Here is a 27,967-nt window from a genome sequence, read left to right on the forward strand (position 1 = left end):
GGATATTTTAGGTACAACAGAAAATAATAATCCATGAAAGTAAATTGAACTAATAACTTGAAATTTGTTAAAATTAAAAACTGCTGTATAAAAATACAAATACAAACCACAGAATGTGATAAACTGTTTACAAAACACATATCTGTTAAAAGACTTGTATTCAAAATATACGAAGAAACTAGAGACTCAACAATATAAAAAGAAACAACGCAACTTTTCTTTTTTAGATTCATGGGGTACACATGCAGGTTTGTTTCATAGTTGTATTGTATGATGTTGAGATTTGGGCTTCTAATGATCCTGTTACAAGTAGCAAACATAATACCCAATAGGTAGTTTTTAAGTCCTGTCCCCTCATTTCCCCTTTTCAGAATCCCCAGTGTTTATTGTTTTCATCTTTGTGTCTATGTGTACCCAATGTTTAGCTCCTCTGTATAAGTGAGAACATGCAGTATTTGGTTTTCTGTTTCTGTGTTAATTTGTTTATGATAATGACCCCAGCTACATACATGTTTCTGCAAAAGACACGATTTCATTATTTTTTTGCTATGTTGTGCTCCATGGTATATATGTACCACATTTTCTTTATCCAGTCCACTATTGATTGGCATCTGTGTTGAGTCTATGTTTTCGCTATTGTGAATAGTGCTATGATAAACATACAAGTGCAGGTGTCTTTTAGTTGGAACAATTTATTTTCCTTGGGTTATATACCCAGGAATTGCTGCGTTTAGTGATAATTCTAGCTTTACTTCCTTGAGAGATCTCTAACTGCTTTCCACAGAGACTGAACTACTTTGTATTCCCACCAACAGTGTATAAGTGTTTCCGTTACTCCACAGCCTCACCAACATCTGTTAATTTCTGAATTTTTAATAATAGCCCTTCTGACTGAGGTGAGATAATATCTCATTGTGGTTTTTATTTGCATCTCTTTGATGATTAGTGATGTCGAGCATTTTTTTCATGTTTCTTGGCCACTTACATGTCTTTCTCCGAGGAGAGTCTGTTATGCCCTTTGCTCAGTTTTTAAATGAGTTGTTTTTTCCTTTTTAATTTGTTCAAGTTTCTTATAAAATCTGGATATTGATCTTTTGTCAAATCCATACTTGGCAAATATTTTCTCTCATCCCATAGGTTGTTTGTTTACTCTGCTGATAGTTTTTTTTTTTTTTTTCTGCTGTGCAGAAGCTCTTTAGTTAATTAGGTCCCAATTGTCAATTTTGTTTTGTTGCATTCACTTTGGAGGACTTAACATAAATTCTTTGCCGAGGCTAATGATTAGAAGGGTATCCCTAAATTTTCTTCCAGGATTTTTATAGTTTGAAGTTTTACATTTAAGTCTTTAATCCATCTTGTGTTAATTTTTGTATATAAAATAACCCAGCTTTTAAAGCAGTGAAAATATGTAGACACTTTTCACCAATGAAGACTTGCAGATAGAAACCAATCATATGAAGAATAAGCAACATCATTCTTTATTAGATAAATGCAAATTAAGACAATAATAAGTTATCATTACAATCTATTGGAATGGCTGAATTGGCTAGAATTGGCTAAAATCCAAATAACTGATAAGATCAAATTCTACCAATGATACAGAGCAACACAAACCCTCATTCACTTTTAATAAGAATGCAAAATGGTACAGCCACTTTGGAAAAGAGTTTAGCAGCTTCTTATAAAGCTAAATTTACTCTTCCCATTTGATCTAGCAGTCATGTTCTTGGGTAAGTACCCCACAAATCTAAAGACATTTGTACACACAAAAATCTTCGTGCAGATGTTGGTAGTCATTTTATCATAACCACCAAAAACTAGAAGCAGCCAAGAGGTCCTTCAATAGATGACTGGATGAGCAAACTGGTACATCCATCCAATGTAATACTAGCTGCCGATGAGCCACATAAAAATACAGGAGAAACTCAAATGCATATTGCAAAGTGAAAGATGAAAATCTGAACAGGATGTATACTGATTCCAATTATGCAATATTCTGAAAAAGAAAAAATTGCATAAAGACAAGAAATCAGTAGTTGCCAGAAATTCATACTGGGGACGGGGGGGTGTATAGGTGAAGCACAAGATTGTTTTAGGGTGGCAAAACTATCCTGTGTAATACTTTAATGGTGGGAATATACACTATACAAAACCCATAACATAAATTTTGCAGAACAAAGAGGAAACCTTAAGGTATGCAAAGAATTTGTGTGTGTGTGTGTGTGTGTGTGTGTGTGTGTGTAAAATTACTTAAGATGTTGAAGGATTCCAGGATGGCATAAAGATTGTGAAAAAGAATGTGACTATTTTACAAGTGTAAGACACAATCTTACTTCAGAGGCAAGTGAAAAAGGTGCTGGCTTAAGTAACTTTGAAAATATATGGAGCCTGTAAGACTAAATGCAACAGAAACAGGATATAAGCACTGTGCTCTAGCTGATGAAGCTGCTTCCCACAGGGGTACCGTTAGTAATTCTGACCACTATGCATGTTTAGTGAAATTGAACAATTAAATAAATGGATGGTGAATGGTAGGAGTTATGTTTCTCATAACTGAAATTGAAAGTTAGAGATAGCTGGAGGAGCTAGAATACTCCATGTCATGATGGCTCATCATTGGAGACATAAACTCATATTTACCTTAATATAAATATGGATGGTTTCATAGAGAAACATTTATAGATATATGTATATACACAGGCTAGTATACACACATATTTCCTTGCTGTCTCATGATAGCAACTAGGACTAACAACACCTCAGTAGCAGCAAGTACATCTAGGCTCCATACCATGGTTTCTATTAATAACACCGTCTTGCAATGGAAGGACTTTGGTCTCCTTGAGGAAATGGATGGTTCTAGAACTAGGTCAGGAAACATAAAAGATGAGGCTTGAGCATCTTGCAGCATCAGGAAGCAAGGAAGTAATAACAATAATCAGATAAAATATTTGTAATAATATTTTTTTAATTTAATAATATATAATATTCAAAACTATGATAAGGGAGCCAACTAAAAGAGGTTTCAACAGTCAAAGCTGGCTCCAGCAAAATAGGACCCAACTAAAAAAGCTTTCAATGGTCAAAACGGGACCAATTTGGGTAATAAAATGCATAAAATAGTATTGGATTATAACCCAAAGTTTAAAAAAAAAATCCACCCATGAGTCCACACTGATATAAAGAAATAATTGAATAAATAAATTAATGGGGAAGAACAGAAAAGACTCTCACACAAAATAATTAAAAATAATCTGTATAGATATTCTGCTAAGAGGTGGAGCTCAACTCTCCACACTTACGTACGAGCTGTGCATAGTGACTTCCTCCCAAAGAGTATTGCAGGAAGCAGGGGTTACTTTACTGAAAAGAAGCGTCACAAGTGTGGCTGCATCTGAGTTTTCAAGGTTAACATCCATAGTGGTAAGTCATGTTAATAGCATGTGCCCTTGGCATGACACTATGCATCTGTCGCACTTTACATCTGTGATCTTCCTGTCCAAAACCTGTAATCTCCATCCAGTCATGCGAAAACATCAGACAAATCCCAAAGGAAGGATGTTCTGCGAAATACCAGGCCAGCATTCCTCAATACTGTGAGGTCATCCAAAACAAAGTCTGCAAAATCAGCACCCCCAAGAGGGGCCTATGGAGACAGGATGACTGAATGTAATGCGGCATTCTGGGCACTGGCCCGGGACAGAAAAAGAACATTAGGCAAGAATTAAGAAAATCTGAATAAAGTATGGGTTTTAGTTAATAATACATCAATATTGTTTCATTAGTTATGAGAAATGTAACATGCTAATTTAAATGTTAACAGTCAGGGAAGCTTGATGTGAGCTTTATAGGAATGCTGTATACTCTTTACAACTTTTCTGTAAATCTAAAATTATTTTACAACCAAAAGTTTATTTTAAAAAATAAGCTGTAAAATGACATATAATCAATTAATTTCCTAGCTCTTCATTTATTTAATTTACTTAATTCTTAATTACTTTAATTTCTCAGGTTCTTCTTCTGTTCAAGTCTGGAACATTATAAAGAAAATCAAAATTACCAGAATGTGGTTCAATTTATTCAAATCTCTTTTTAATTGGTACTGAATTGTGATTTATAATGGACACAATCAGTTTCAGAATCATTAGTACACAATCTTATTCACAGTTACATAAGCATTTTTGTTTCTTGGTTCTAATGTTTTAATATTTTATTAGAATATCACTTTCACTCTCTGTTTCATGTAAACAAAATCCACTTTTCTCTTCATAAAATTTCCAAGTTACTTTAATTTTTTTACTCAAAATACCTAAACAGCTCCAAAACTGTTATCACTGTGGGTATGAGCTGTGACTTTTTCATACAATATGGATGGTTGCCTAGAGGAATATGGATTCCTCTATGGATTTTCCATTAGAACAAATGGTGCTAACAAATGGATTGCCGCTAGAATTCTGGCTTCTATACTTTTCGACATTACTTGTGTCTTTATCTTAGGTGTGCCCTTAACTGCTTTTTTCCCCAGCTTTATCACAGTATAATTGACAACAAAAAATTATATATACCTAAGTTGTACAACTTGATGTTTGAATGCTCATATACTTTGTGAAATAATTACCACACTTAAGCTAATTCATGTATCTATCACCTCACATAGTTACCTTTTTGTTGTCGTGGTTGTGGTGAGGACACTTAAGATCAATGTCCAAAACTAAAAGTTGCTTATTCCATCTTTTACTTAAATGAAACCTATACATTTTACAATGGGCATAAATGCAATGACATAGCTACTAATTTTGATATCTCTGTTTTCTTTTTTCTGGTAGTTAGCAATACAAACAACAAATGTTAGTTGTTTAAGATAATTTGTCCTTGGTATACGCTAGCCGAATAAGTAATATTTACCTTTTTAAATATTTATTTATAATTTCTTCTCTCACTTTGCTCTTTAAAATATGGATCTTATTTCTAGTTTTTTATTTTTCACAACATTCATGTGCTTCAATTTTCATCTATATCTCACACTCAGCCATTTTATCATTGAAATAATTTTTTTTTGTTTTTTTTGTTTTTTATTTTTTATTTATTTTTTATTGCATTTTAGGTTTTGGGGTACACGTGAAGAACATGCAAGATTGTTGCATAGGTACACACATGGCAGTGTGATTTGCTGCCTTCCTCCCCATCACCTATATCTGGCATTTCTCCTCATGCTATCTCTCCCCAACTCCCCACCACCTGCTGTACCTCCCCTATTTCCCCCTGACAGACCCCAGTGTGTGATGCTCCCCTCCCTGTGTCCATGTGTTCTCAGTGTTCAACATCCACCTATGAGTGAGAACATGTGGTGTTTGATTTTCTGTTCTTGTGTCAGTTTGCTGAGAATGATGGTTTCCAGGTTCATCCATGTCCCTACAAAGGACACGAACTCATCGTTTTTGATGGCTGCATAATATTCCATGGTGTATCTGTTCCACATTTTCCCTGTCCAGTCTGTCATCGATGGGCATTTGAGTTGGTTCCAGGTCTTTGCTATTGTAAACTGTGCTGCAATGAACATTCGTGTGCATGTGTCCTTATAGTAGAACGACTAATAATCCTTTGGATATATACCCAGTAATGGGATTGCTGGGTCAAATGGAATTTCTATTTCTAGGTCCTTGAGGAATCGCCACACTGTCTTCCACAATGGTTGAAATAATTTCTACAAAATTAAAAAGTTTCTATTGCTTTCTATCAATATTGTATTATTGGTACCACAAGCTCGAAAACACACCCATATATCAACATCATCATCATCATCATCATCATCATGATTGCTAAATATTGGGTATAAAACGTTATCCTTTAAGAATATCACATCCATGTATTTCAGTGTTCAGGTGTCCTTTTAAATACCTTTGATTGTTTGCTGTTTATTCAGACATTTTCCCATGGTGGTAACTACACATATGTGATTTTTATGTCCAAGTGATGTTTTATTTGTTATTAAGAATGTGGGTGTTTCTAGCCACAAATTTCTTAACCAAAGTTGTAAAATATATAAAAAAAATTTTCTTTGAATTTAAAATATAAAAGTTGATTTCTACACTTTCTCCACTTGAATACATTTTGATGTAAAATACTAAATTTTCTTTCAAATTTATCCAAAGAAAAACCAAAATCCTCAATCTGAATCAGACTGTTCGCTAGAAGCACTCACACACTACCAAAATGAGGTGATGAGGTTTCATCTTTCTTGCCCAATTTACAAATTTCATGAACATCATTTGCCTCATCTTCTAACAGAAGGCTAGAGCTGTTTCTTGCTTGTAGTTATGGGTTTGATAAGAATTAATCTCATCCATTCTCATTCATTGTTTGATTAAAAATTAAATCTTCCTTTAATAACAAATATGAAGAGATTTTATCAGCCTGTTCATGTTTTATAACTGGTGAGAATAATTTTTGCTCATTTTCTTTATTTTATCAATAATTAAATCTGAATAATTTTTAAAAATATAATATCCTGTTTGCTAATTTCATGTGAGTCACACTCAGTGAAAGTCTGCTGAGTTACTTGATTTCAAGATATTTTTTAATTTAAGCAGAAATTTCTCTTTGAAGATTTTGCTATTTCCTTTTCAGCTTTTCATTTCTGAGCTCTGCTTCTATATTTTCTATTTCTACAGAAAATTGAACTTACATTTATTCTCCATGATTCAAGTAATTCTTTAGTTAATAAAATATAAAATTTCAGTTTAAAATATAAGATACTACTGGAAATACATAAATATGTAATATTTGAACATATTTCCATCAAAAATATAAATTAAATATATGAATATATAAGCACATAGATATAAAAATTAAAATAATAGGGCCAGGTGCAGTGGCTCATACTTGTAATCCCAGCACTTTGGGAGGCCAAGGCAGGTGGATCATCTGAGGTCAGGAGTTCGAGACCAGCCTGGCTAACATGGTGAAACCCCATCTCTACTAAAAATACAAAAATTAGGCAGGCGTGGAGGTGGGCTCCTGTAATCCCAGCTACCTGGGAGGCTGAGGCAGAAGAATGGTTTGAACCCAGAAAGTGGTAGTTGCAGTGAGCCGAGATCATGCCATTGCACTACATCTTGGGCAACAAGAGCAAAACTCAGTCTTAAAAAAAATAATAATAATTAAAATAATATTAATAATTAATTATTTTAAAATATTTTGGCCAGGCTTGGTGCCTCAAGCCTGTAATCCCAGCACTTTGGGAGGCCAAGGTGGGTGGATCACCTGAGGTCAGGAGTCCAAGACCAACCTGGCCAACATGGCGAAACCCTATCTCTACTAAAAAATACAAATATTAGCGGAATTTGGTGGCAGACATCTGTAATCCCAGCTACTCGGGAGGCTGAGACAGGAAGAATTGCTTGAACCCAGGAGGTAGAGGTTGCAGCGAGCTGAAATCGGACCACTGCACTGCAGCCTGGGTGACAGTGAGACTCTGTCTCAAAAAAAAAAAAAAATTCAAATACTTTCCTAAAAAAATTAATTTTCTCTTCTAAGATACTTAAACTACTTTCTAAAAATTAAAGGTAAAATACAAATTTTAATTAATAAGCTCAAACATTTTAAATCAAGGTTAAGTTAAATAAAGCTATAATTATGTAAATTAAATCTTATTAAACATTTTTGTAGAAATAAAGCCATTCACAACTGTCCTGTTGAAACTTTTCCAGCTGTCAATGTGAAGAATCGTTGTCATGCTTCAAACTATGTCAGGGCATCTGCAGACCCAGCCAAGCACCTCAGCCGCTCCCAGCTCCCCACACTGCAGAGTCCCATCTATCTCTGACAGCAGCAGGGCTGTGACTCACAGCCTCTCCCAGCTTTCAGAGCAACACGAGATGTGGGGAAGTTTATCTTGGAGCCCTAATGGTGTCAGCCATGAGGTAAGAGGTTTAGGGTTATGGACTATCCTGTGCCAGTGCAAATGGCAGATCCTGAGCAAGAAAAATACCCATGTGTCCTAAATAAATGTGTGCTCATCTGTGTTTGTTCAGTGCCCTCATGCCTGGCCCAGGAAGCCCAGCCTCAGTGTACCCCCAACAGAAGCACCTGCAGGTGTGACAAGGAACAATACAGAGTGATAGTCAGGGAGGCATCATAGCTAGAGCCAAAGCCATGTCAACAGTCCAGCTATTGTGCATCTATTCCACTAATGATAAAGAGATGAGCAAATTGTTCCGCATTCAAGCATGGAATACTAAACAGCTATGAAAATTAAAGAAATGTGGCTATGTGCAAAAATGCAAGTGAATGTCACACATATGAGGTGAACAAAACAAGCCAGGCATTAAATAAAACACTGACCAAATCCATTTACAAAAATCTACTATTGGGTTTAGAGATGATACCTACCAGGTATAACTGTTAAAAAAAAGCCAGGAGGGGGTTACGTTAAGAGTCAGGATATTTGTGGCTTTTAAGGAAGGAGCGTGGGGGGCAGTAATTGGGAGAGGGCACAAGGGAGGGCTTTCAGGGTGCTGGAAATGTTCTCTTTCTGAATTTGGTAGGCAGTTACAGGTTGTTTCATTGGTGTGTTTCACAGTATAATAGGTTACACTTGACATTTATGCTTGTGAAGTTTTCTGTATGTGTATTATATTTCAGGATAAAATATTGTTTAAATGAATTTGTGGGTATGAAAAGAGGAGGGACAGCAACATTAGACAATTTAATCATTCATTCAGCAAATATTTAATGGTACTGTGTGTAAAGTTGCCTTGAAAACAATAGTCAGAAGCAAGTTCAGTATCTAAGACCCCACTGTGTTCTACAAAGCCATCTCAACAGCCTAGAGGTTGTTCATTCTTAAACAGTCCCCTCACTTTCTCTCTGCTTGTGGCCAGAAACACTGCAAAGAATAAGAGATGTGAGTTCACACCTTGCCATCGGGATCCTGCTCTTCCCAAGAACCAGTCAGAATCAGGGCTTTCTTCTAACGATAACCCTGAAAAGAAGAGCCAGGGCTGGATCACAGTCATCCACCAGCATCCTTTATTAAATAATTTTCAAATTCTTCTCATATCTCACTTTTGGAGGGGAGGAGGAGCTTGGAGGCATGGAACTGCCCATCCCTAGAACTGACCTTGGTGCTGAACTTCTTAGAGGAAGAACAGTGAATTCAGACTCATCAGATCTTCCAAATCTCCCTTTTTCTTAGAAATCTATCTGCTTTGAGTGGCTTTTCTACCATTTGAATTTTGAACTTATTTTACCAGGTGAACATGGCAAAGAAATTTAAAACACAAATAGAAGAAATTCTTTTTCTTATTTCTGGTGGAACAAAACACCACACATTAATAAAATTATTCTTCTAACTCAAACTATGATGGATGGATTACTTTCTTTCTAATGAACCAAACTTCTTGATAATTCCAAATAGATACCAATAGCCAGGCTCACAAGAATGTTTAGTTTATAATCCCCACAATCCTATTACATTCAGGAAACAGAAAGTCTGCTTGGCACCTAACTCAATATACAGGATGTGTGTAGTTGAAATTTGTGAACTAGCATCCCAGCAGAGGTGATCAGTCTGGCCTCTGTCAGAGAAGCAGGGGTGATGAATTCAAATCTTTTAGAATGCCACAGGCTGGCAAGCCCCATACATCCTGTTGAGCAAGCTCAGAGGTGAACAACTACCTTTTGATTCTCACAATGAAACATCACCTACAGTACTTTAGCTCAGAAAACTCCAAATAACTAGAAAACTTAATATAAACAAATTGCACTGGAATCTCAGTAGACTGTGGTGTTAGTGATTTTTTTTCTTGTAATTCTCGGTGTCTTTCTTGATTTCTCGACATCTTTTTACTGCATTTGGAGAACACTTTCAAAGTCCCCTTGTAGCTAATTTAATACCTATGAATTCCCCATGGGTATTGTAGAAAGATTGTGCAGCTTAGGAGATTAGGTACTTAACATTTTATTACAAAGGTACGGGCTCAAAATATATAAAGGCCTTATTATCTGAAGAATTATTTCCCTGTCTAAAACCAGAACATATAATGGGTTATTTTAGAAGAGAAAATTATTATGTTAAAGCATGTCACCACCTATAAAATAATATGTTTAAATGCAATTCAAAGATTAAAAAGTCAAGAAAATTAAAAGAAAGTTCTAATTTCAATACAATACCACACAGTATTCATAGAAACCCCTTTTAACTGAATGACTATTCACATACTCTTGGATTTCTTTCATTACTGCTCACTGATATTATCCCAATTAGAAGTGCTGTTCTACCTCTCTTGTATTAGTTAAAACCACTTATCAGAGGAACTCAAAGTAAATAAGTTTAATTAAAACTAATCTTTGCAATTCCCACATGGTTAAAAGGAAGTAGGCATTATGTCTCATTGACATGCAGAAAGGTTCATCCACAAAGGAGCCCCAGGTGAAGACTGTGATGTTAGTAGCAGCAGGCTCACAGCACACCAGAGTGTCAAGGTGCCTCCTGAGATCCCAGGGCTTAGAAGTCCTGGGTCAGGACCCCTCAGTGACATGTTTGCACTTCCTGTCAAACAAGCCTTAACCCCAGTAGTGACTTTCAGATCAACAGGCAGGTGAGGGGATGTTCTTGGGCAGGGGGTCTCTCAGAAGCTCATAAGTCCCGCCCCCCAGATCCCTGAGCAACTGACCCTACTCACTGATGTTCAAGGCGAGATCCAGAGGAGAAAAGGGAAGGGGAAAAGATGGAAGAAGGAGAGACAGAGGAAGAGGAGGGGAAGGAGGAAAAGAAAAAGGAGATGGGAAGGGAAGGGGATGCCTTAGTCCCTTTGGGCTGCTGTAGCAAAATATCATAGACTGTGGGGCCACAAGCTACAGAAATGTATTGCTCGCAGTTCTGGAGGCTGCGAGTTCAAGATCAAGGCGCTGGCAGATCCTATTTCTGGCAAGGGCCTGTGTCCTAATAAATAGTCACCTCTTCTCACTGTGTCCTCACATGGTGGACAAATGGGGTAAGAAAGTCTCTAGTGTGTCTATTATAAGGGCACTAATCCCATTCATGGGAGTTTCACCCTCATGACCTCATCAGCTCCCAAAGCCCCATCTCCCAACACCTTCAACTTGGGGGTGAGGATTTCAATATATAAATTCTAGAAGAGATGGATGAGAGGTAAACAGTCTGATCACAGCAGGGGGAGAGATGGTGAGGAGGGAGAGGAGGAGAGGAAAAGAGGAGGAAGAGGAGGGAAAGGGGAGAAGCCATCATCCATTAACCCTATTTCCAGCACAGTTCAAAAAGTCCAGTCCCAGAAAACCATGTGCTTAATGGGCAATGTGTCTTGTCTCAAAGGAAATAGAGAAATTTCAACATCTGTGCTTTTTTTTCTTTAAGTCATCGTTTAATAAAGTAACAAAAGAAATTAATAAAAACCAGGAACATTTGGGGCTTTCAAAAAGGAATGTGGCTACTCTTGGTATCATATATCAGCTCTTTTAAAAATTATTTCTATGATATACCATACCTAAAGAATGCAGGAAATAAAAATCCACAGCTGAGTAAAAGATCACACATCAGACACCAATGTAACCACCATCTGGGGCAAGAAATTGCCAGCACTTCAAGAGGACACCCCCATAATTTATATAAGGTTAAGTATTCCAAAGAAAAAGCGCTCACATCATCTTCCTCATTGACATAGCATTTCCATATGAAATGTAGAATCAGTTTGTCAAGTCAAACACACCCTGTTGCATTTTGATAGAGATTGCAATAAACTCACAGATCAATGTTAAAGAGTTGACATCTTTACAATATTGAATCTTTCCATCCATAAATATAATAGGCCATTTCATTTGTTGAGTTTTTAAATTTTTCTCATTAATGGTATTCTTCATGGGATATTGCAAATATTGTACGCTATTTGTCTTACAAATTTGATGTTTTTCATGCTGTTTTAAATACTTTTTGAATTTCATTTCTAAAATGGATGTTGCTTACATGTAGAATTTTTATTTTATGCATTTTAGCAACAAAACTAGACCCATTATTAATTCCAACAGTTTATTCACTGGTACGTCTCATGCCTCTGGCTTCCCAGGGGGTTGGTGTGCTCATCACTAGTGGAGATGCCAGGGGGAGAAGCTGCAGAGGAGCAGAGTCCCCTATTAGCCTTCACCTGAGAGAGTGCCTGTGAGCCCCACTGTCCAAAGCAGGTGTTCACTCTGTGCTTCTCACCCCAAGAAACTCTGACCTCTAGCCAGTCGTCTGACTCACGTGTGTGATGTGTGTCCCTAGTGTGGCTAGACACTACTTGCTCATAAGATTACAGGGATCTGGACTTAATTAGCAGACATCGCTGAGTGTTCAAGTATTTAATCAACCTCTAGATATTTTATCCACTGTAACATGAATGAAGCAAGCAATTATACACATTGCTTCACAAAGAATGCTTTGGGGAGAGGTGGGTGTGTGCTCTCCCCACAGTGCTGGAGAGGAAGACCCAGGCCACTGCGTAGCAGCCAGCCACAAGCTGGTGCAGAACTCTGGAAAGAAGGGTGAGACATGAAGAGAGACAGTAAGAGCCAGGAGCCAGAGGGGTCCCTGCACCAACTACTGGCAGCCCCCTCCCATTGGTCCACCCAGAACAGGCTACCAGGACCATGCCTTAAACACACGCCTGCTCATGTGCGTCACCAGTCCTGTACCCATAAAGCTACCTCTTATCTCAAAGACATGGGGTGGGGATCACATAGCTCCCCTCCACCAGACCCCATGGTTTATTAGGATATGAGGAGGCTAAGCAGGCAGTTTCTTACACTGTAAAACCTCCTTCCCCCAAATCGTGTTGTGTCCCATCAGGGGTGAGGCCCTCCCATGTTGGTTAAACGGGCACTGCTGCCTGCGGTGCCTGCTGAACCACCCCACCTTGACTGCTGACCTCTCTTGCCTGGCCTGAGTCAGCTCTCATGTCACCACTCCAGTGCAGCCCGAAGCCACTAGCCCTGGCTCTGACCTTAGCTCCATCCTTCTTCTGGGTTCAGGGGGTCCCAAGACCACCTTCTAGCAAATTCCTCTTCTTTTTCAACCGAGGTTTCTAGCACCCCCTTGCAGACTCCTCCTGCAGAGGCAGCTTTCAGGCCCTAAATTTTCCCTAGACTCCACGAACTGGGACTGAGAGGAGGAGAGTTGAAACCAGCAAGTTAAGAGGAGAGAGAATAGAGAAGAAAAATCGCTGGCTTTCAGTGCAGACTCTTTGCTGCTCCTTCATCGCACCTTGTGCGTTTCTGCAACATGGGCTGGCTAGCTCTCACCTTGAGCTCGTGTCAGCTGGAATCTTCAAGCTGCATTTACTGTAAATGCACAGCCATGGTGGATTTCACGCAGAGTGTAATTTCACTATAACTCTACTGTGTTGCAGAATTGGGAATTACTCAGCTTCCCTAATTAAAGAAATTTCCCCTATAAAGCCCTTATTTATATCTTTTCTAGAGTCCTTTGGCATTAACCCAGAAGACAGTGTTAGAATCCAATTTATCAATGTCAAAATATTAGAGTAATAATGAGGTTTGGAAACCTCTGTTGACCCAGAAGTAGGCTCCCTTACAATCAGACGTGTAATGATTTTTCCTGGATGCACTTCTGCCGGTGGAGGAGATGGTTCCCATGTGTGAAAATGAAGTGATTCTCATGCTTGCACCTCAAGCACATTCCTTGGCACAGAGTTTGTGCTTAGGAAAGTTGAAATCATCCAAACGGATCAATGGGGCTCAGTGCCAACATCCTGAATTCTCTCCGCTCCCTCAGAAGCAAACCCAATCACCAACAATAATGCTGACATGCGAGCCTCAGGATTAAATTGCAGGGACGCTTCCGGGCAGCCTTCCTAGCAGTCACTTCCATGCAGGGTCCATCCTCTGAGGCTGGCTTTAGTCTGGCTTCTCAGCCAGCATACACTTACATCTTTTGACTTTCCCAACTGTATCTTGAGAAAGCTTTTTAAAATTGATTTCTTTTTTACCATTACTCTTTATTCATTAAGTGTGACCAAAACCATATGACAATAATTAGAAATTAGTGATGATGCAGTGCTGATAATCAAATAAAACATTTAAGGGAAAGATGTTTCCAGAGTCCTCTTGAAAAGGCTGCTATCCTTTTGAAATGAAAGAGATTTGGTGCCACACGTTGAAAGCAGAAGTTGAATAGAATTGTATTGCTAAAAGGGAAAGTGCTCTTTAAAAGAAGGCAGTCCAGTTTGTTCACTGCAGCTTTCAAACCAATTCTAGTTCAGTAGAACTTTTATCATTTGCATAACTTGTGCCAGCCTCTGCTTTAGAAAGGGAAGGGTGTTTAGGGAAACACTTTAATAAGCTACTTAGAAGAAAAGAAAGGCTTTGAGGATACAAATTATCAGGAGATGCATCAGATATGGAAAGAAATTAGGGGCTGGGATGAGACAATAATAAGAAGAAAGAAAGAGGTAACATGGCAGAAGTATGAGGAACAATTTGAAGAAGTGGGGAGGAGCTTTTGTGATCATGGAGATGATGACCATGGTGATTATGGAGATGATGATGGTAATGATGGTGATGATGGCATTGATAATGGAGGTGATGGCAATGGGATGTTGATGATGATGGAGATAATAGCAATGGTGATAGTAGAAGTGATTGTGATGGTAATGACAGTGCTGGTGAGAATGAAGAGTATGGTGATGCTGATAATGATGGAGATGATGGTGATGATGATGATGGTGACGGTGGTGGTGGTGATGATGGTGATGATGGTGATAGTGGTGGTGATGGTGGTGATGATGGTGATGATAATGATAATGAAATAATGGTGGTGGTGATGAACATGATAATGATTATAGCTAATATCTTTAAGTACTTACTATATGCTACATCCATGATGCCTTAATTGAGTTATTGAATTCTTAGGATGTATAAGGCTGGCCTATTGCCATTGCCATTTTGTAGGTGAGAATAACAATAGACCTAGTCACCTAGTAGCTAGAAAGCTTTTCTGCAGAGAAGCTAGAGCCCAGATTGGCCCTGAGTGTGGAGAATTTGAAGTCATCCACAAAGGTCAGTTCACAGTGGGAACATGGCCTCAGAAGTCGGAGAGTCAATCCTAGGCATCTGATGCAAGGTCAATTGCTGCAGACAGAGATTAGAGCAGAGAAAATTACTAGTGTTACATCAGTAATTACATGTAAGAACTGTGTAAGTACACATTATTTACACTGTAAGGCAAACTACTGCCTTAGAGGAAGCAAAGAAGAGGCGGAAAGAGAGAAAACGGCATAAAAGGAAAGGGAGAGGTGACAAGTGGAGAGGAGCTGTTTATTCCTAAACAGGAGGAACAGAGTAAGACACCAAAAATAGCCACTGCACATCTACCTGAGTCTCTGCCATACCCACATCTGCTCCCCATCCTTCTGCCTCCCACTCTTCAATCTCTACAGGGATTTGCCTGCAACTTTCAGTAATCTAGTCCACCAATGAGGCACCAACCACAGCAGGGTTGCCAGACAAAATACAGGTTGCCTAGTTACATCCAGATTCCAGAGAAACAAAAAATATTTTTAATAAGCACATCTCATACAATTTGGGGAGAAATTCAAATGTAATTGGGCATCCTATATTTTTATTTGTTAAATCCGGCAATGCTGCCCCTTACCAAGACCATATTCTTTCTATTGTCCCACTTCCTTCTCCTGTTCATTAATCTGAGGGAGGAAGGAGAAAAGCAAATTTATTGAATGTCTCTACAAACTCAGATTCTCAGTCGTGGGGACTGGAGGGGAAAGGTTGGGTCTTGTGTGATGAGACCACACCTAGCTTGCTGTGAGCTGTTCTATGGTGAAAGGTAGCACATGTGCATGGGCTTGGAGGCCACGACCTGACCTTAGATAACCATCTTTCATTCATTCATTCAACAGACAGCTATGAAGTACTGCTGACCCTTGAACTGTGTGGGTCCATATCTATGTGAACTTTCTTCTGACTCTGCCGTCCCTGGGACAACAATATTAAGCCCTGCTTTTCCTCCTCCTCTTTAGCTCACTGGACATGAAGACAATAAGGACAATGACCTTTTGATGACCCACTTCCACTTAACGAACGGTAAATATTTTTCTTTCTTCTAATTTTTTATTAACAATTTCTTTTCTTTAGTTTGCCTGGTTGTAAAAATACAGCATATAACACATACAGCATATAGAATATGTGCTATCTTCTGTTTATATTATCAGCAAGGCTCCTGGTCAACAGAGGCTATTGGTATTTAAGTTTTGGCAGAATCAAAAGTTATACTCAATTTTCGACGGCAAGGCTGGTCCGAGCCCCTAACGTCTGCACTGTTCACAGGTCAACTGTGCTCCTTTGTGCCAGACGGGAGATGTGCTGAAAGTAACAACAAAGAAACTCAACGACTTCATTAGGATGCCATGGAGTGTTGGAGTGTTGAAGTCTTGACCCCAAGGACTTCAGAATGTGATCTTATTTGGAAAGAAGGTCCCAACAGATAATCAAGGTAAAATGAGGCCTAATCGCCTCAAGGTTTGGGCCCTAACCAACATGTCTGGTGTCCTTAACAACAAGGGGAAACATGGGTGCCGACATACACAGAGGGAAGATGGCGTGACAATGCAGAGAGAAGGCAGCCATGTGAAAATGGAGGATTGGAGCAAGCATGTGGAAACAAGCCAAGGGACCTCTTGGCCAACAGAAACTGGGAGAGAGCCAGGCACAGTGGTTGATGCCTGTTATCCTAGCACTTTGGGAGGCCAAGGCGGGCAGATGACTTGAGGTCAGGAGTTCAAGACTAGCCTGGTCAACATGGAGAAACCCCATCTCTACTAAAAAATACAAAAATTAGCTGGGTGTGGTGGTGGGTGTCTGTAGTCCTGGCTACTCAGAAGGCTGAGGCAGAAGAATCACTTGAACCTGGGAGGTGGAGGTTGGAGTGAGTCGAGATCCTGCCACTGCGCTCCAGCCTGGGTGACAGAGAGAGGCACAAGAGAGATCCTCGCTAGAGTCTCAGGGGAGCCTTAGGGAAAGAGATGGGACAGGCCCTCCCCTGAGGGCAGCTTCTTCTTGGACTTCTGGCCTCCAGAACTGTAGCAGAATAAATTTTGGTTGTTCTAAGCCACCTGATCTATATGTTGTCACAGCAGCCCTAGGAAATGAATACACATAGTCATCTACTCAAACTCTAACGGGGGAAGAATAACCACCTCTGAGCACTACGAAGGGAGGTGTGCAGTGCTACAGGGTTCATATCAGAGGATCTTTCCTGACCAGAAGACTCCGAGACCAGCCCCTGAGGGACCCACACTTGCACTGGGAGAGGAGTAAAGTCTGTGGGCATAGAGGAAGAGGAGCTGGGAGCAGGCGCCCTGGGAGCCAGAGGGGAGCACGTGATCTGTCCCCACCAGGCTGTGGACATGATTAGCAGCATGAAATCCAGGCCTTGACTCTAATGGTTAGATTTGCCCATCAGCAAAAATCTTCCCAGAAGCAATCCTATGAGGATAAGATCTGTAAATACAGGGCTGATGAGATTAAGGCAACTCCTCAAAATCTCATCAGGAAGCAAGTGATGCAGATGGAACTAATAAAAGATTAAATGCAATCTTGAAACCTGTAATGCATAATGCTGTAATTGCGGAGGCCTTTGGAGAATGATAGGAATATTTTAAACAAAGGAAGGAGAGGGAGGTGTGCATTCATGCCCTTCAGCACTGTCTGGGAGGATGGATGTCCCAATTTTAGAGGTCCCCTCCCAGGTCTTTTTCTGGAAATAGCCCCAGAGTTGAAAAGAACAATGTATCTTGCTACCACAGCACATTGGAAGCATCCCTTCAGAATACCCACTTATCTTTGCTCCAATTTTATGCTCACTAAGCAACCTTCTGAGTTATAATTTGGTGTTCTGACTAGGTGATTTTTTTTTTCCAGGCCCTGAGCCAGGACTATTCTCGGGGCCTGCGTTCAGGCTGCGCAGGGACAAGGCGGATGTGAGAAGCCCAGGCTCTGACACCAGACAGGACCACATGAGCCAGAAAAAAAATAAAGGGTGGGTGCAAGACTGATCCAGACTGGGTCAGCTCAGAAAAGCAGGGGAGCGCAGAGTGTCCCCAGAAGACAGATCCCACCAGCCCAGCAGGCAGCACTGGGAGGCTCGGCTGAGCAGCCGGCACAGCTCGGGCCCATGCAAGTGTTCTGTGTGACTTAAGAAAGCAGGCAGAGGGGAAACTGATGAAGGCAAAGCCAATGTCTTCGGTCAAGAAGGACATAGCTGTTGCAGGGCCCATATGAATGAGATCATGTAGCATTAGAACTCCTTGTCTCTTCTTGCATTCGGCATAACATCCTCCGGGACCATCTACATTGTTGGATGGAGGATTTTCTTCTTTTTTAAAGCAAAGAGATAGATCTAGAGTGTTCTCGGCCCCCCCACACACACGCACACACACACACACGTGCACACACATGCAGACACACATACACACAAAAGTAACTGTGATGTGACAGGCATGTCAATTAGCTTAATTGTGGTGATGATGTTGCAATGTACATATACATAAAAACATCAAGTTGTACACCCTAAATATACGCAATTCCTATTTGTCAATTATACCTCAATAAAGAGGAAAATAGAAGGATGTGGCCAGTGGGTAGCTAGTCCAGAAGCAACACTGACCTCTGCCCAGCCCCACGATACACCTTCGAAGGCAACTCCCTGACACCCCATCCCCCACTGCCAAAGGCTCTTCTCCTTCGGTAACCAGAATATCTGGCCCTGACACTCGGTATAGCCATGTTTCTCACTTAAAGTTCAGTAAGTGGTGGACACTCACTGAGGATTGGGTGAAGAAAAGTGAAAAGCGGTTTCAAATTATGTTTCTCTGGGGAAAATATATCATCAATCTGGACAAATTGAGAACTACCCTACAAGACCCAGCTGGAAGACTTCAGAGTTACTGAACTTCTTGTCCAATGTTAGAGAAGGTAGTTGTGTCAGTAATCTGGTAAATTTAAAATTTGTGGTCACAAACTTAGAAACTCAAAAACAGATGGTTCTAACTTATGATGAAATTCAGTGGAATTTACACTCCATTCAGAGTTCTTCATTTATCCTATCCCATGCATCTCAGTCAACCCCATGTCCTTCCCTCCTACACGAGTGACACATTTAGGGAAATTACAAAGTAACGTCATAGTGTGTTGGAAGGAGGATGCTTCAATATGAATATTTTGGGTCCTGAACAATGTCAATGGAGGAGAAACTGATCCTACCTGTGCCCCCTTCACCAATGGCAGAAGCATCCACAGGTGCTCCCAGGACCTCTAATGCTCCCTCCTGGGGGCTATAAAATCCTCTGATGCTCCCTCCTGGGGGCTATAAAATCCTCTGATGCTCCCTCTTGGGGGCTATAAAATCCTCTGATGCTCCCTCCTGGGGGCTATAAAATCCTCTGATGCTCCCTCCTGGGGGCTATAAAATCCTCTGATGCTCCCTCCTGGGGGCTATAAAATCCTCTGAAGCTCCCTCCTGGGGGCTATAAAATCCTTTGATGCTCCCTCCTGGGGGCTATAAAATCCTCTGATGCTCCCTCCTGGGGACTATAAAATCCTCTGATGCTCCCTTTGGTCCTCCCCTGTGGCTGCCCTCACATCCTCTAATGCTCTTTTGTGGATGCTTCCAGGACCTCTGGTGCTCCCTCATGGGTGTTCCCACATTCTCGGGTGCTCCCACGTCTCCTAATGCTCCTTTGTGGGTGCTCCCAGCAGCCATTCTCCATCAGCCCCTGTGTCTCTCCTGGGGTGGATGTTGTTGGTGAACCTTCAGGTGCTTCTCTGTGCTCAATTCTGAGGTCATGAGAGCCAGGATGGGGAGGGCAGGGAATGCTGTCCCCCTCTCTGCTGAAAGCCACCTTGTCCAATGGGGGTTGCCCCACATCGATGTGGGAACTGAGCAGTTACTTTGCCCTGCTCTCTGAGGAGCGCTCTGTGCCTACCCCAGGGCTCCCCCTCAGGGAGAGATGAAGCTACAAGCTGGGGACCACCAGAGGTTACCAGGAGCCACCAGCAACTGGAGGAGACAAGGAAGGATTCTCCTCTTGAGACTTTGGACGGGACACAACCCTGCCGGCACCTTGACTTCAGACCTCTGGCTTCCTGAATTGTGAATGAATATATTTCTGATGTTTATGTCACACAGTCTGTAGTAATTCATTGTAACAGCCTAGGAAACTAATATAATTACATGGTGGTCATCTTCCCCATTCTCCTCAGCAGACTTCTGATGTTCAGACACCTCACCCCTCCTCTTCTGTCTGAAAGTAACAAAAGATAAAATGAATAAGAGTGGAAATGGAACCCCTATATAGAATGGTCCCAGTTTCATGAAGAAGAGCAGCTCAGGCTGAGGAAGCCAACCTGGAGGAGGGGACACCAGCCCTTGCAGATGTACGATGTGGTCAACAAAGCAAGGGTGGCAGGAGGGGCCACTCCTGGATAAAGGGGTGATCAGGAGCGTGGATGGGCTGTAGAGCCCCCAGAGTCCCCCACCCCATATGTGGCCTAAAGAGCTAGAGGAAGTCAGCTGAACCAGCTGGACCAGCTGAGCCAGGAGACAGGCAGGGACACTCCTTTTGTTCCAGTTCTCCCTTCTGGTTTCTTCTCACAGAGATTATTTTCTGTTTGTAACTAGGTCCACAGACCCTGGAATACAGCTTGATGCAGAGTAGGTGCTCAGCAATGAAACAAACAGATGGCAAGAAAATTCCTCGGGAAGGAAAGGGCTTAATAAAAATGTCCTCTCTGAGGCAAATATTTAAAGTGAAGATGAAAGAAGAGCACAAGATAAATACCAAAAAACAACAGATGAAGTTGGAAAAATGATAAAGAAGAGTCAAAGAGTAGCAGAGAAGCTGCCCAGCAATGGAAAAGGAGGTCCCCGCAAACACAGATGGATGCTGCTGGAAACATAGGAACTGGGAGAGTTTCAAAAGGAAGCAACGTGAGGTGGAAAGGACTAAGCATTAAAAGATGGTGAGAACATAGCAAAGGTTGAAGACAAAGAAAATTCATCCCTCTTAACTGCCAAACTCAAAACTCCACCTCTCTCCTTATGTGCTCAGCCCATCTTAATAGCTTCCTCTCCTGGGAAAACAAACGTAACCACGAGTAGATGCCTTAAGCTCCCAGGCCCTGCCCATCACGTGTTCTCCTCCCCTCCTGGCCTCCCATCCCCACCTTCCTCTTGCTACTGCTGAGCTGGACCTCAGCCTCTCCCACCATCGACTCCACTCCTGGCCATGACCAGTGCTGGCCAGCTACACTGCACTTTGGTTTCCCACAGACCTCCTGCCCCTCATGTGACTATGGACTGTGCCTGAGTATGAGGTCGGGGAGCAAAGGCCAGGGCTCAGGATGGGGGAGTCAAAGCCCAGGATGGAAACAGGTGGGCAAGCAGGAGTTTTTTCACAACCAGGACACACCCCAGGTACCAGACACAGGAAGGGAGTCAGGGCCAGCAGCAAGGCTGCTGTGATGTGGCCTCTGGAGATTAGAAGAATGAGGCCATATTGGCCTCAGAACCTGGGCAAGCTCAAGCCTACAGGTCAGGATTAATGGGGTCCTTGTCAGTGAATCCCATGACATTCTGGCTTGTAACTCAGTCCCCCTGCATAGGACATGTTTAATCAATACACCAAAACCTGGTGATGGGCTAAGGAGCAAGAGAGGACATCTCCGGTGGTGACTTTCCCCCACTGTGCATGGGGAGTGCCTGCCATTTCATCAGTGGGCTGGAGTCCCTGTCCCCCAAGGGCACATAGGCAAAGGGTCCTGTACCTTGGCCTGGGGCCTCCTGAGAAATAAAGGCCAGATGGAAGCCTCGCCTTTTCTTCCATTCTGGGGAAGCTTTAGAGGATCTTAGACTCCAGTTGCATTAACTCTCAAAGGGGCCCCAGGTACTAACCCTAATTCCTGCCTGCTGGGCCAAAGGGCCCTTCTGAGGCCTTAAGCATGTGGGATCCTGACCCCAAGTACAATATCTCCCTAAATAAAAGAGCTCATCTACCTTAGAAAAGGTTGGCAACTAAGCTGTGCAAGCCTTGGAATAGAGATATGCCCCTCCTCCCTGTTACACGTGTATGCCTACCTCTTTGGAGAGGCATTTTGGTTTTGAAAATGTTTGCACTGAGGTCTGCGGGGTGCATCAAGGTACAATGCAAGGTGCATGCCACTGTCTTCTCAGGGCTCAAAATAGTCAGATGCAAGTCTCTCCATCAGGAAGACCAGCTGCCCTACCTTCCTCAACCCAGAAAGGGACCATGACCAAGTAGGCACCTTAACACCACCCCTGGGTCTGCACTTCTCTCTAATTGCCTCCTCTGGGAAAATCTGCCACCCACTACAGCAGCAGAGAGATGAGACTGGCAATGCAAACCCTGGCATTCCATGCTTTCAGCCCAGATCTTCAGCAAGCGTATCCTCTGATAGACAGCTCATTAGTGTCCCCTCCCCTCCCACTGCCCAATCCCCTGGCACGTGAAGTCCAAACACTGACCTGCTTTGTAGCTAGAAGAAGGAGGAGGAAGAGGAGCAGGGAGAAAAAGAAGAGGAGGAGGAGTAGACAAGGGTGAGTACAGCTCAGTTTAAAATAATGAGACCACCTAGAGCCCTTTGGTTGGTCAGGACTAAGGCATCTCAACATACAGCAAAGGATTATGCTTGATCAAATGGTATGAAAAATGGCTAAGCGGCATCTGCATGGTGGAGCCCTCAGCAATTATCGTCACAAGCTCACCCAGCCCTCTGCTGACCTGGGCAGCCACTTTCTTAGATTAACAGGTGCTACTCTATGGAGAGCAACAGGGCAGGTAGCAGCACTGAAGCACGGCTCTTTTGAATTCTCCGTCCACCCAGCCCTCATCTTTTTTTTGAGTTGGAGTCTTGCTCTGTCACCCAGGCTGGAGTGCAGTTGCACGATCTCAGCTCACTGCAACCTCCACCTGCCTGGTTGAAGCAATTCTCCTGCCTCAGCCTCCTGAGTAGCTGGGACTACAGGCACATGCTGCCACGCCCAGCTAATTTTTTTGTATTTTTAGTAGAGACAGGGCTTCATCATGTCAGCCAGGATGTTCTCCATCTCTTGACCTTGTGATCTGCCCCCCTCGGCCTCCCAAAGTGCTGGGATTACAGGCATGAGCCACCACGCCAGGCCCATCCTCCCCTTCTGACTGTGACTCACATGCGGAAGCACATGGTGAAACTGGGGAAATGCAAGGCGAGCACTTGCACATTTATCTAGAGGTTTTGCGCTGGCAGCTTGGCAACTCCATCCTGTGACCCAAGCCAGGGAGCTGTCTAGTCCTGGGAAAGCCGCTGAGGGCTGCATTCTCTTCACCTACCCCAGGATCCTGCGGCATGCCTCTCTAAGCCCAGTGAGAAACAGCATGTGCAATGGTGAAGTCATCACTACACTATTATTATTCTAAACTTACAACCTCTTGATTTATTCCTCCCGCATTCATAGAAAGAATAGAGCAATTTCAATATTGCTATAAATTCTTCTGCTCTCATAGAAGGGTTTAATCAAGCCACTTCCATCTGTTCTTTCTCCCAAGATGGTAACAAAATCATTTTCTGCCTATAAGAAATAACTTTGGAGGAAAGTCCTGGATACATTCAAAACCCGTTTTAATCATTTGGTATTTTACCAGGAAGTTCTCAAAGTTGGATTTGTTAGTTTCTGAGATTGTGAGTTCTGAATCCTGCGGTCCTAGCAGAGGGAGCCAAATGCTCACCAAGAACCTGAGACTCCCCACCCTTCACCAAGCTCGGGAGTGCACTTGGCACCAGATTTGATAAGCAGCCTCTGGAGAGGACAGAGTGGGAAGGAATCCGCCCAGGACTGCACATCACTGTAGGGATTCTGGGAGAAGTTCCGTCAAAGAACTGTGGGTGCATGGGGAAAAGTGCCTCTCTGAGAGCTCTCTGTCGCAGCCCGAGGAGATGCTATGGGTAAGGGTTCTGCCTACGGATCCCCTCACAGTGCACCTCTCTCACCCTTGACACCCACAACACAGTCAGCGCACAGTGGCTCTGACACAGGAACAGGGAGATGGACCTTGATAAACATGCTTCCTTTGGAACTGTATGGCTGTTCTGGACTCAAGGGAGGCCCTCTATTTGTCTGGATCAAAGTTGTTCCATTTCCTATCTTCCTCTAAGATGCCTATATTTTCTTTCCTATTTAACAACCTGCATTCCCTTTGTCCAGGAATATTTCAGCTCTACTTTACCCCTTGCTACGGTCTGAATGTTCATGTGCCCCCAAAATTCCTATGTTGAAATTCTAAGCTGCAAGGTGATGGTATTAAGAGGTGGGGACTGTGGAAGGTGGTTAGGTCATGAGGGTGGAGCTCTTACAAATGGAATTAATGTCTATAAAAGAAGTCCTAGGGAGACCCTCGCTACCTCTGCCCTGTGAGAATACAACCATCTATGAGGAAGTGGGTCCTCGCCTGACACCAAGTCTGCTAGCACATTGATCTTGGACTTTCCAGCCTCCAGAACTGTGAGAAATAAGCTTCTGTTATGTATGTGCCACCCAGTCTATGGTATATCATTATAGCAGCCAAGACTAAGACACATCTAAATGTTACTTAACTAAACAACAATATTTTTCCGGCCAATTGATGCCAGACAGGAGATGGAACCCGAGTGATGACCTTGGTGCTGAAATGCCTGCTCCGCCCTCAATACTCAATGCACACTGGCCGAGAACTGCAAAATGCTGGTCACATCCAGAGCAAACATCTCTCGGTCTAAAGCGAAGGTTCCAGGAATGAGCCGTCTTCTCATCTCTCCTTGCATTTCCTGGAGACCACATCACTGGATGTTGGCGGGTATGGAACTGGGGAGGAATGAAAGCAGCGAGGGGATCAGGGCAGGTGGCACCACAGGAAAGGGTTGTCCTTTCTTTATTTAGAATGTCATTTTTTGAGCCAAACCAAAAATGAAAATTTTCTCAGCTCCTATGGAGTCCCAATAGACAAAAATAAAATATTCTAAAGCTGATCTGTGTCTTCCTTTAGTTACCCAGAATCCACAGGGCCACCTGTGACAGATGGTGGCATTGACCCAGGGTGTAATTGATTGGGGTTGGCAAGAGCAGTAGAAGGAGCTGGGATGCTGATAGGATAGACACTTAGATCATTTGCATACACTGCTCTTCCATCATATAGAAGACAACAGTGAGCCCTCAGTGATGGGCTCCAAGTGTCTCTTGGTGGGACCCCACATGGTCTGCTCCTTGCTGGATGACTGCAGTTGCATGGAAGCTCTGCTTCTGAAAAATCCAGGGTAAATTTCATTCCTCCTATACATCATCACCCAGAAAGACAACCTAAGTAAGCACACATTTGCTAATCGATATAGAAAGGGCTCACACCTTCTGGACAAGCAACTAATCCCGAGAATGTCACTCAACCTGCTTATTGATAGCCAGGGATTGCCAAGTTTTCTGCCTCCAGAATGGATCAATTCCAGCTGGCTCACGTGTGAGTGCCTTTGCAGACAGTGCTATTTGTATTACCTAATACATCCTTGAAAAGGGTCCCAGTGGGAGAAAGAGCATCACACTCACGTGCACCCTATTAAAATAAATCATCATCAGGAGAGGATTTCATATTAACAGTGAAAACTCACAGTTTTCAATAGTGTTTCTTTCATATCCAGGGTCTCTCCTTTTTCTTGTCTTTTTTTAATTTTATTTACTTCTTTTGTATTATAAAGTGTCTTACAGGTTCCCTATTGCTTAAAGGGGGGAAATATGACCCATTTAGCACACTGATTTCTTTCATAGCTGTGCAATTTCTTTGCAGTTTATGAATGATTTTTGTCCACAGGGTTTGCAGCAAATATTGGTTACAATGCAATCAGATGAATAGAGCCAGGGTTAGAAAAACAAATCGTTTGAATTATTTTTACAGCTTCATCACAGACCTTGTGAGTTTTCAGCAATCTGTGAGCCTATATGGCTAAAGGTCAAACTATTCTGAAGCAAGAAGAAATAGGAAATCCAGAAATTCAGAAACTGTGTTTCTGCATTGTAGCTGCCTCCCAAACCTAATTGTGGGACTAGATGACTTCTTCCCAAATGCACAGTCCTTACTTGCTGAATGTGTGGTGTATTCCTCAGCTCAGGCTGCCATAACAAATACCACAGACCAGAAAGCTTTGACAACAGAAATGCATTTCCTCCAAGTTCTTTGGGCTTTTCTGAGGTTGGGGTGCCAGTGTGGTCAGGTTCTAGGGACGGCCCTCTTACTGGCTTGCAGACAGCCACCTTCTCTCTATGCTCCTGCATGGCTTTCCTCCAAGTCTATGCAGGGAGAGTGCAAAAGATCTCTCTCTTCCTCTGCTTATAAGGCCACTAATCCCTGTGGATCGGGACCCCACTCTTATGACTTCATTTAACTTTAATTACCCTTAAAACCACACATCCAAAAATAGTCATTTTGGAGGTTAGGCCTTCAAAATATGAGTTTGGGAGGACACAAGTCAATCTATAGCAAATGGTCACTTTATGTAATGTCTAGTGCTTTGAGCTGAGTAATTTAAAGCACTGGACATTACATAGCAGATAAGCATGTACGTATCAGGAAGGGGTGAGAATATAGTCAAATAGTCATTTGATGGGAATTCCGTGGAGAATGAGTTGAAATGCTGTGGGGCATCGTGGAGGCACCTAGCAGAAGGCATTGAGCAGACCCACAGGAATCAATAGGATTGCAGCAGGCAGGATGGGGCAGGGTGGGTACCCAGGGCTGTGAGGAAGTGCAGCATCACCATGAGTAAGAGATGTTCACAGGAAGCACAGGTGCCCTTGAGTGCTGAGCTAAGGACCTGGACGAGAACCACTGTGAATTCCACGGCTATGGAAACCCTGTGGGTGGGGCTACCTGTGATCAGAGAGGGGCTTCAACACCAGTGATTTCCAGCAGCTGGGAGAATGGACTGGAATGGAGACCCCTGAACTGCTCCGACAGCTGGACTAGAAGGAGGAAGGTGGAGGAAAGGCAGAGGGGTAGGGTGAACATTTTATTTCTTATATTTTTATATTTGAATTTGTAGCCTTTACATTTCGTTCCAGGGCATCCGATTCAGAGGGAAAAAGAAAACATGTTTTTCATGCATTAACAGTGCTGATACACTCCAAAATCCTTCTGAAACCATCAATGTAAGATAGAATAACAAACAAAAAAATAGCTTATCTCAAATTATCCCTTGCAGTAAACATCAGAGGTGATGAAATATTTAGGTATGACCAATCTGTGATATGAATTCTTGGGTCAAATATGTTAATTGCTATGATTCTACACAATCATCTGCTGATGTAATGAAAATGGTTAGATGCACTGGAAGCTTTCAAGACTAAATGTAGCTAGTATGATATACTGATGTTTCTACACCAAAAACCAAAGAGTAAAAAGAGTTTATCCCTGTGATTGCAATGCTGAAAAATGCTATCTTATAGATCTTCTTAAATATTTCATGATTTACCACTACAGAAATGAAAATAAAAATAGATGAGTTTTCTCTGAAATTTGGGTATATATCAAAAGCTATTATTGTTACGATATGACTTCTACTGAAATTTCAGAAGCAAAAAGACTGTCTAAGAACTAGCCAGCCCTTGAAGACTGGCAGCTCCATCACTCATCCTGCTGTATGCGAAGTAAATGAAGCAGGGCGCTGTCACTGGGTTTGGTTTCATAAGGGGGTGGGAAGGAGGATGGATGGAGAGAAATTAATTTTTGCTAAGTTGGGAAAAAGCAGTTTTATAAGGAAAGGCATGTGCTCATTAAATTATTTACAGGGCCAGTGCAAATGATTTAAAGAGAGAAACACTGAACTCTAAAAAATAAATACCAAAAGCACTGAGGTGCCTGGCCTT

The sequence above is a fragment of the Aotus nancymaae genome, unplaced genomic scaffold (assembly GCF_030222135.1).
Source record: "Aotus nancymaae isolate 86718 unplaced genomic scaffold, 86718_ANA_hifiasm-v0.15.2.pri h1tg000014l, whole genome shotgun sequence".
NCBI classification, from domain to species: Eukaryota; Metazoa; Chordata; class Mammalia; order Primates; family Aotidae; genus Aotus; species Aotus nancymaae.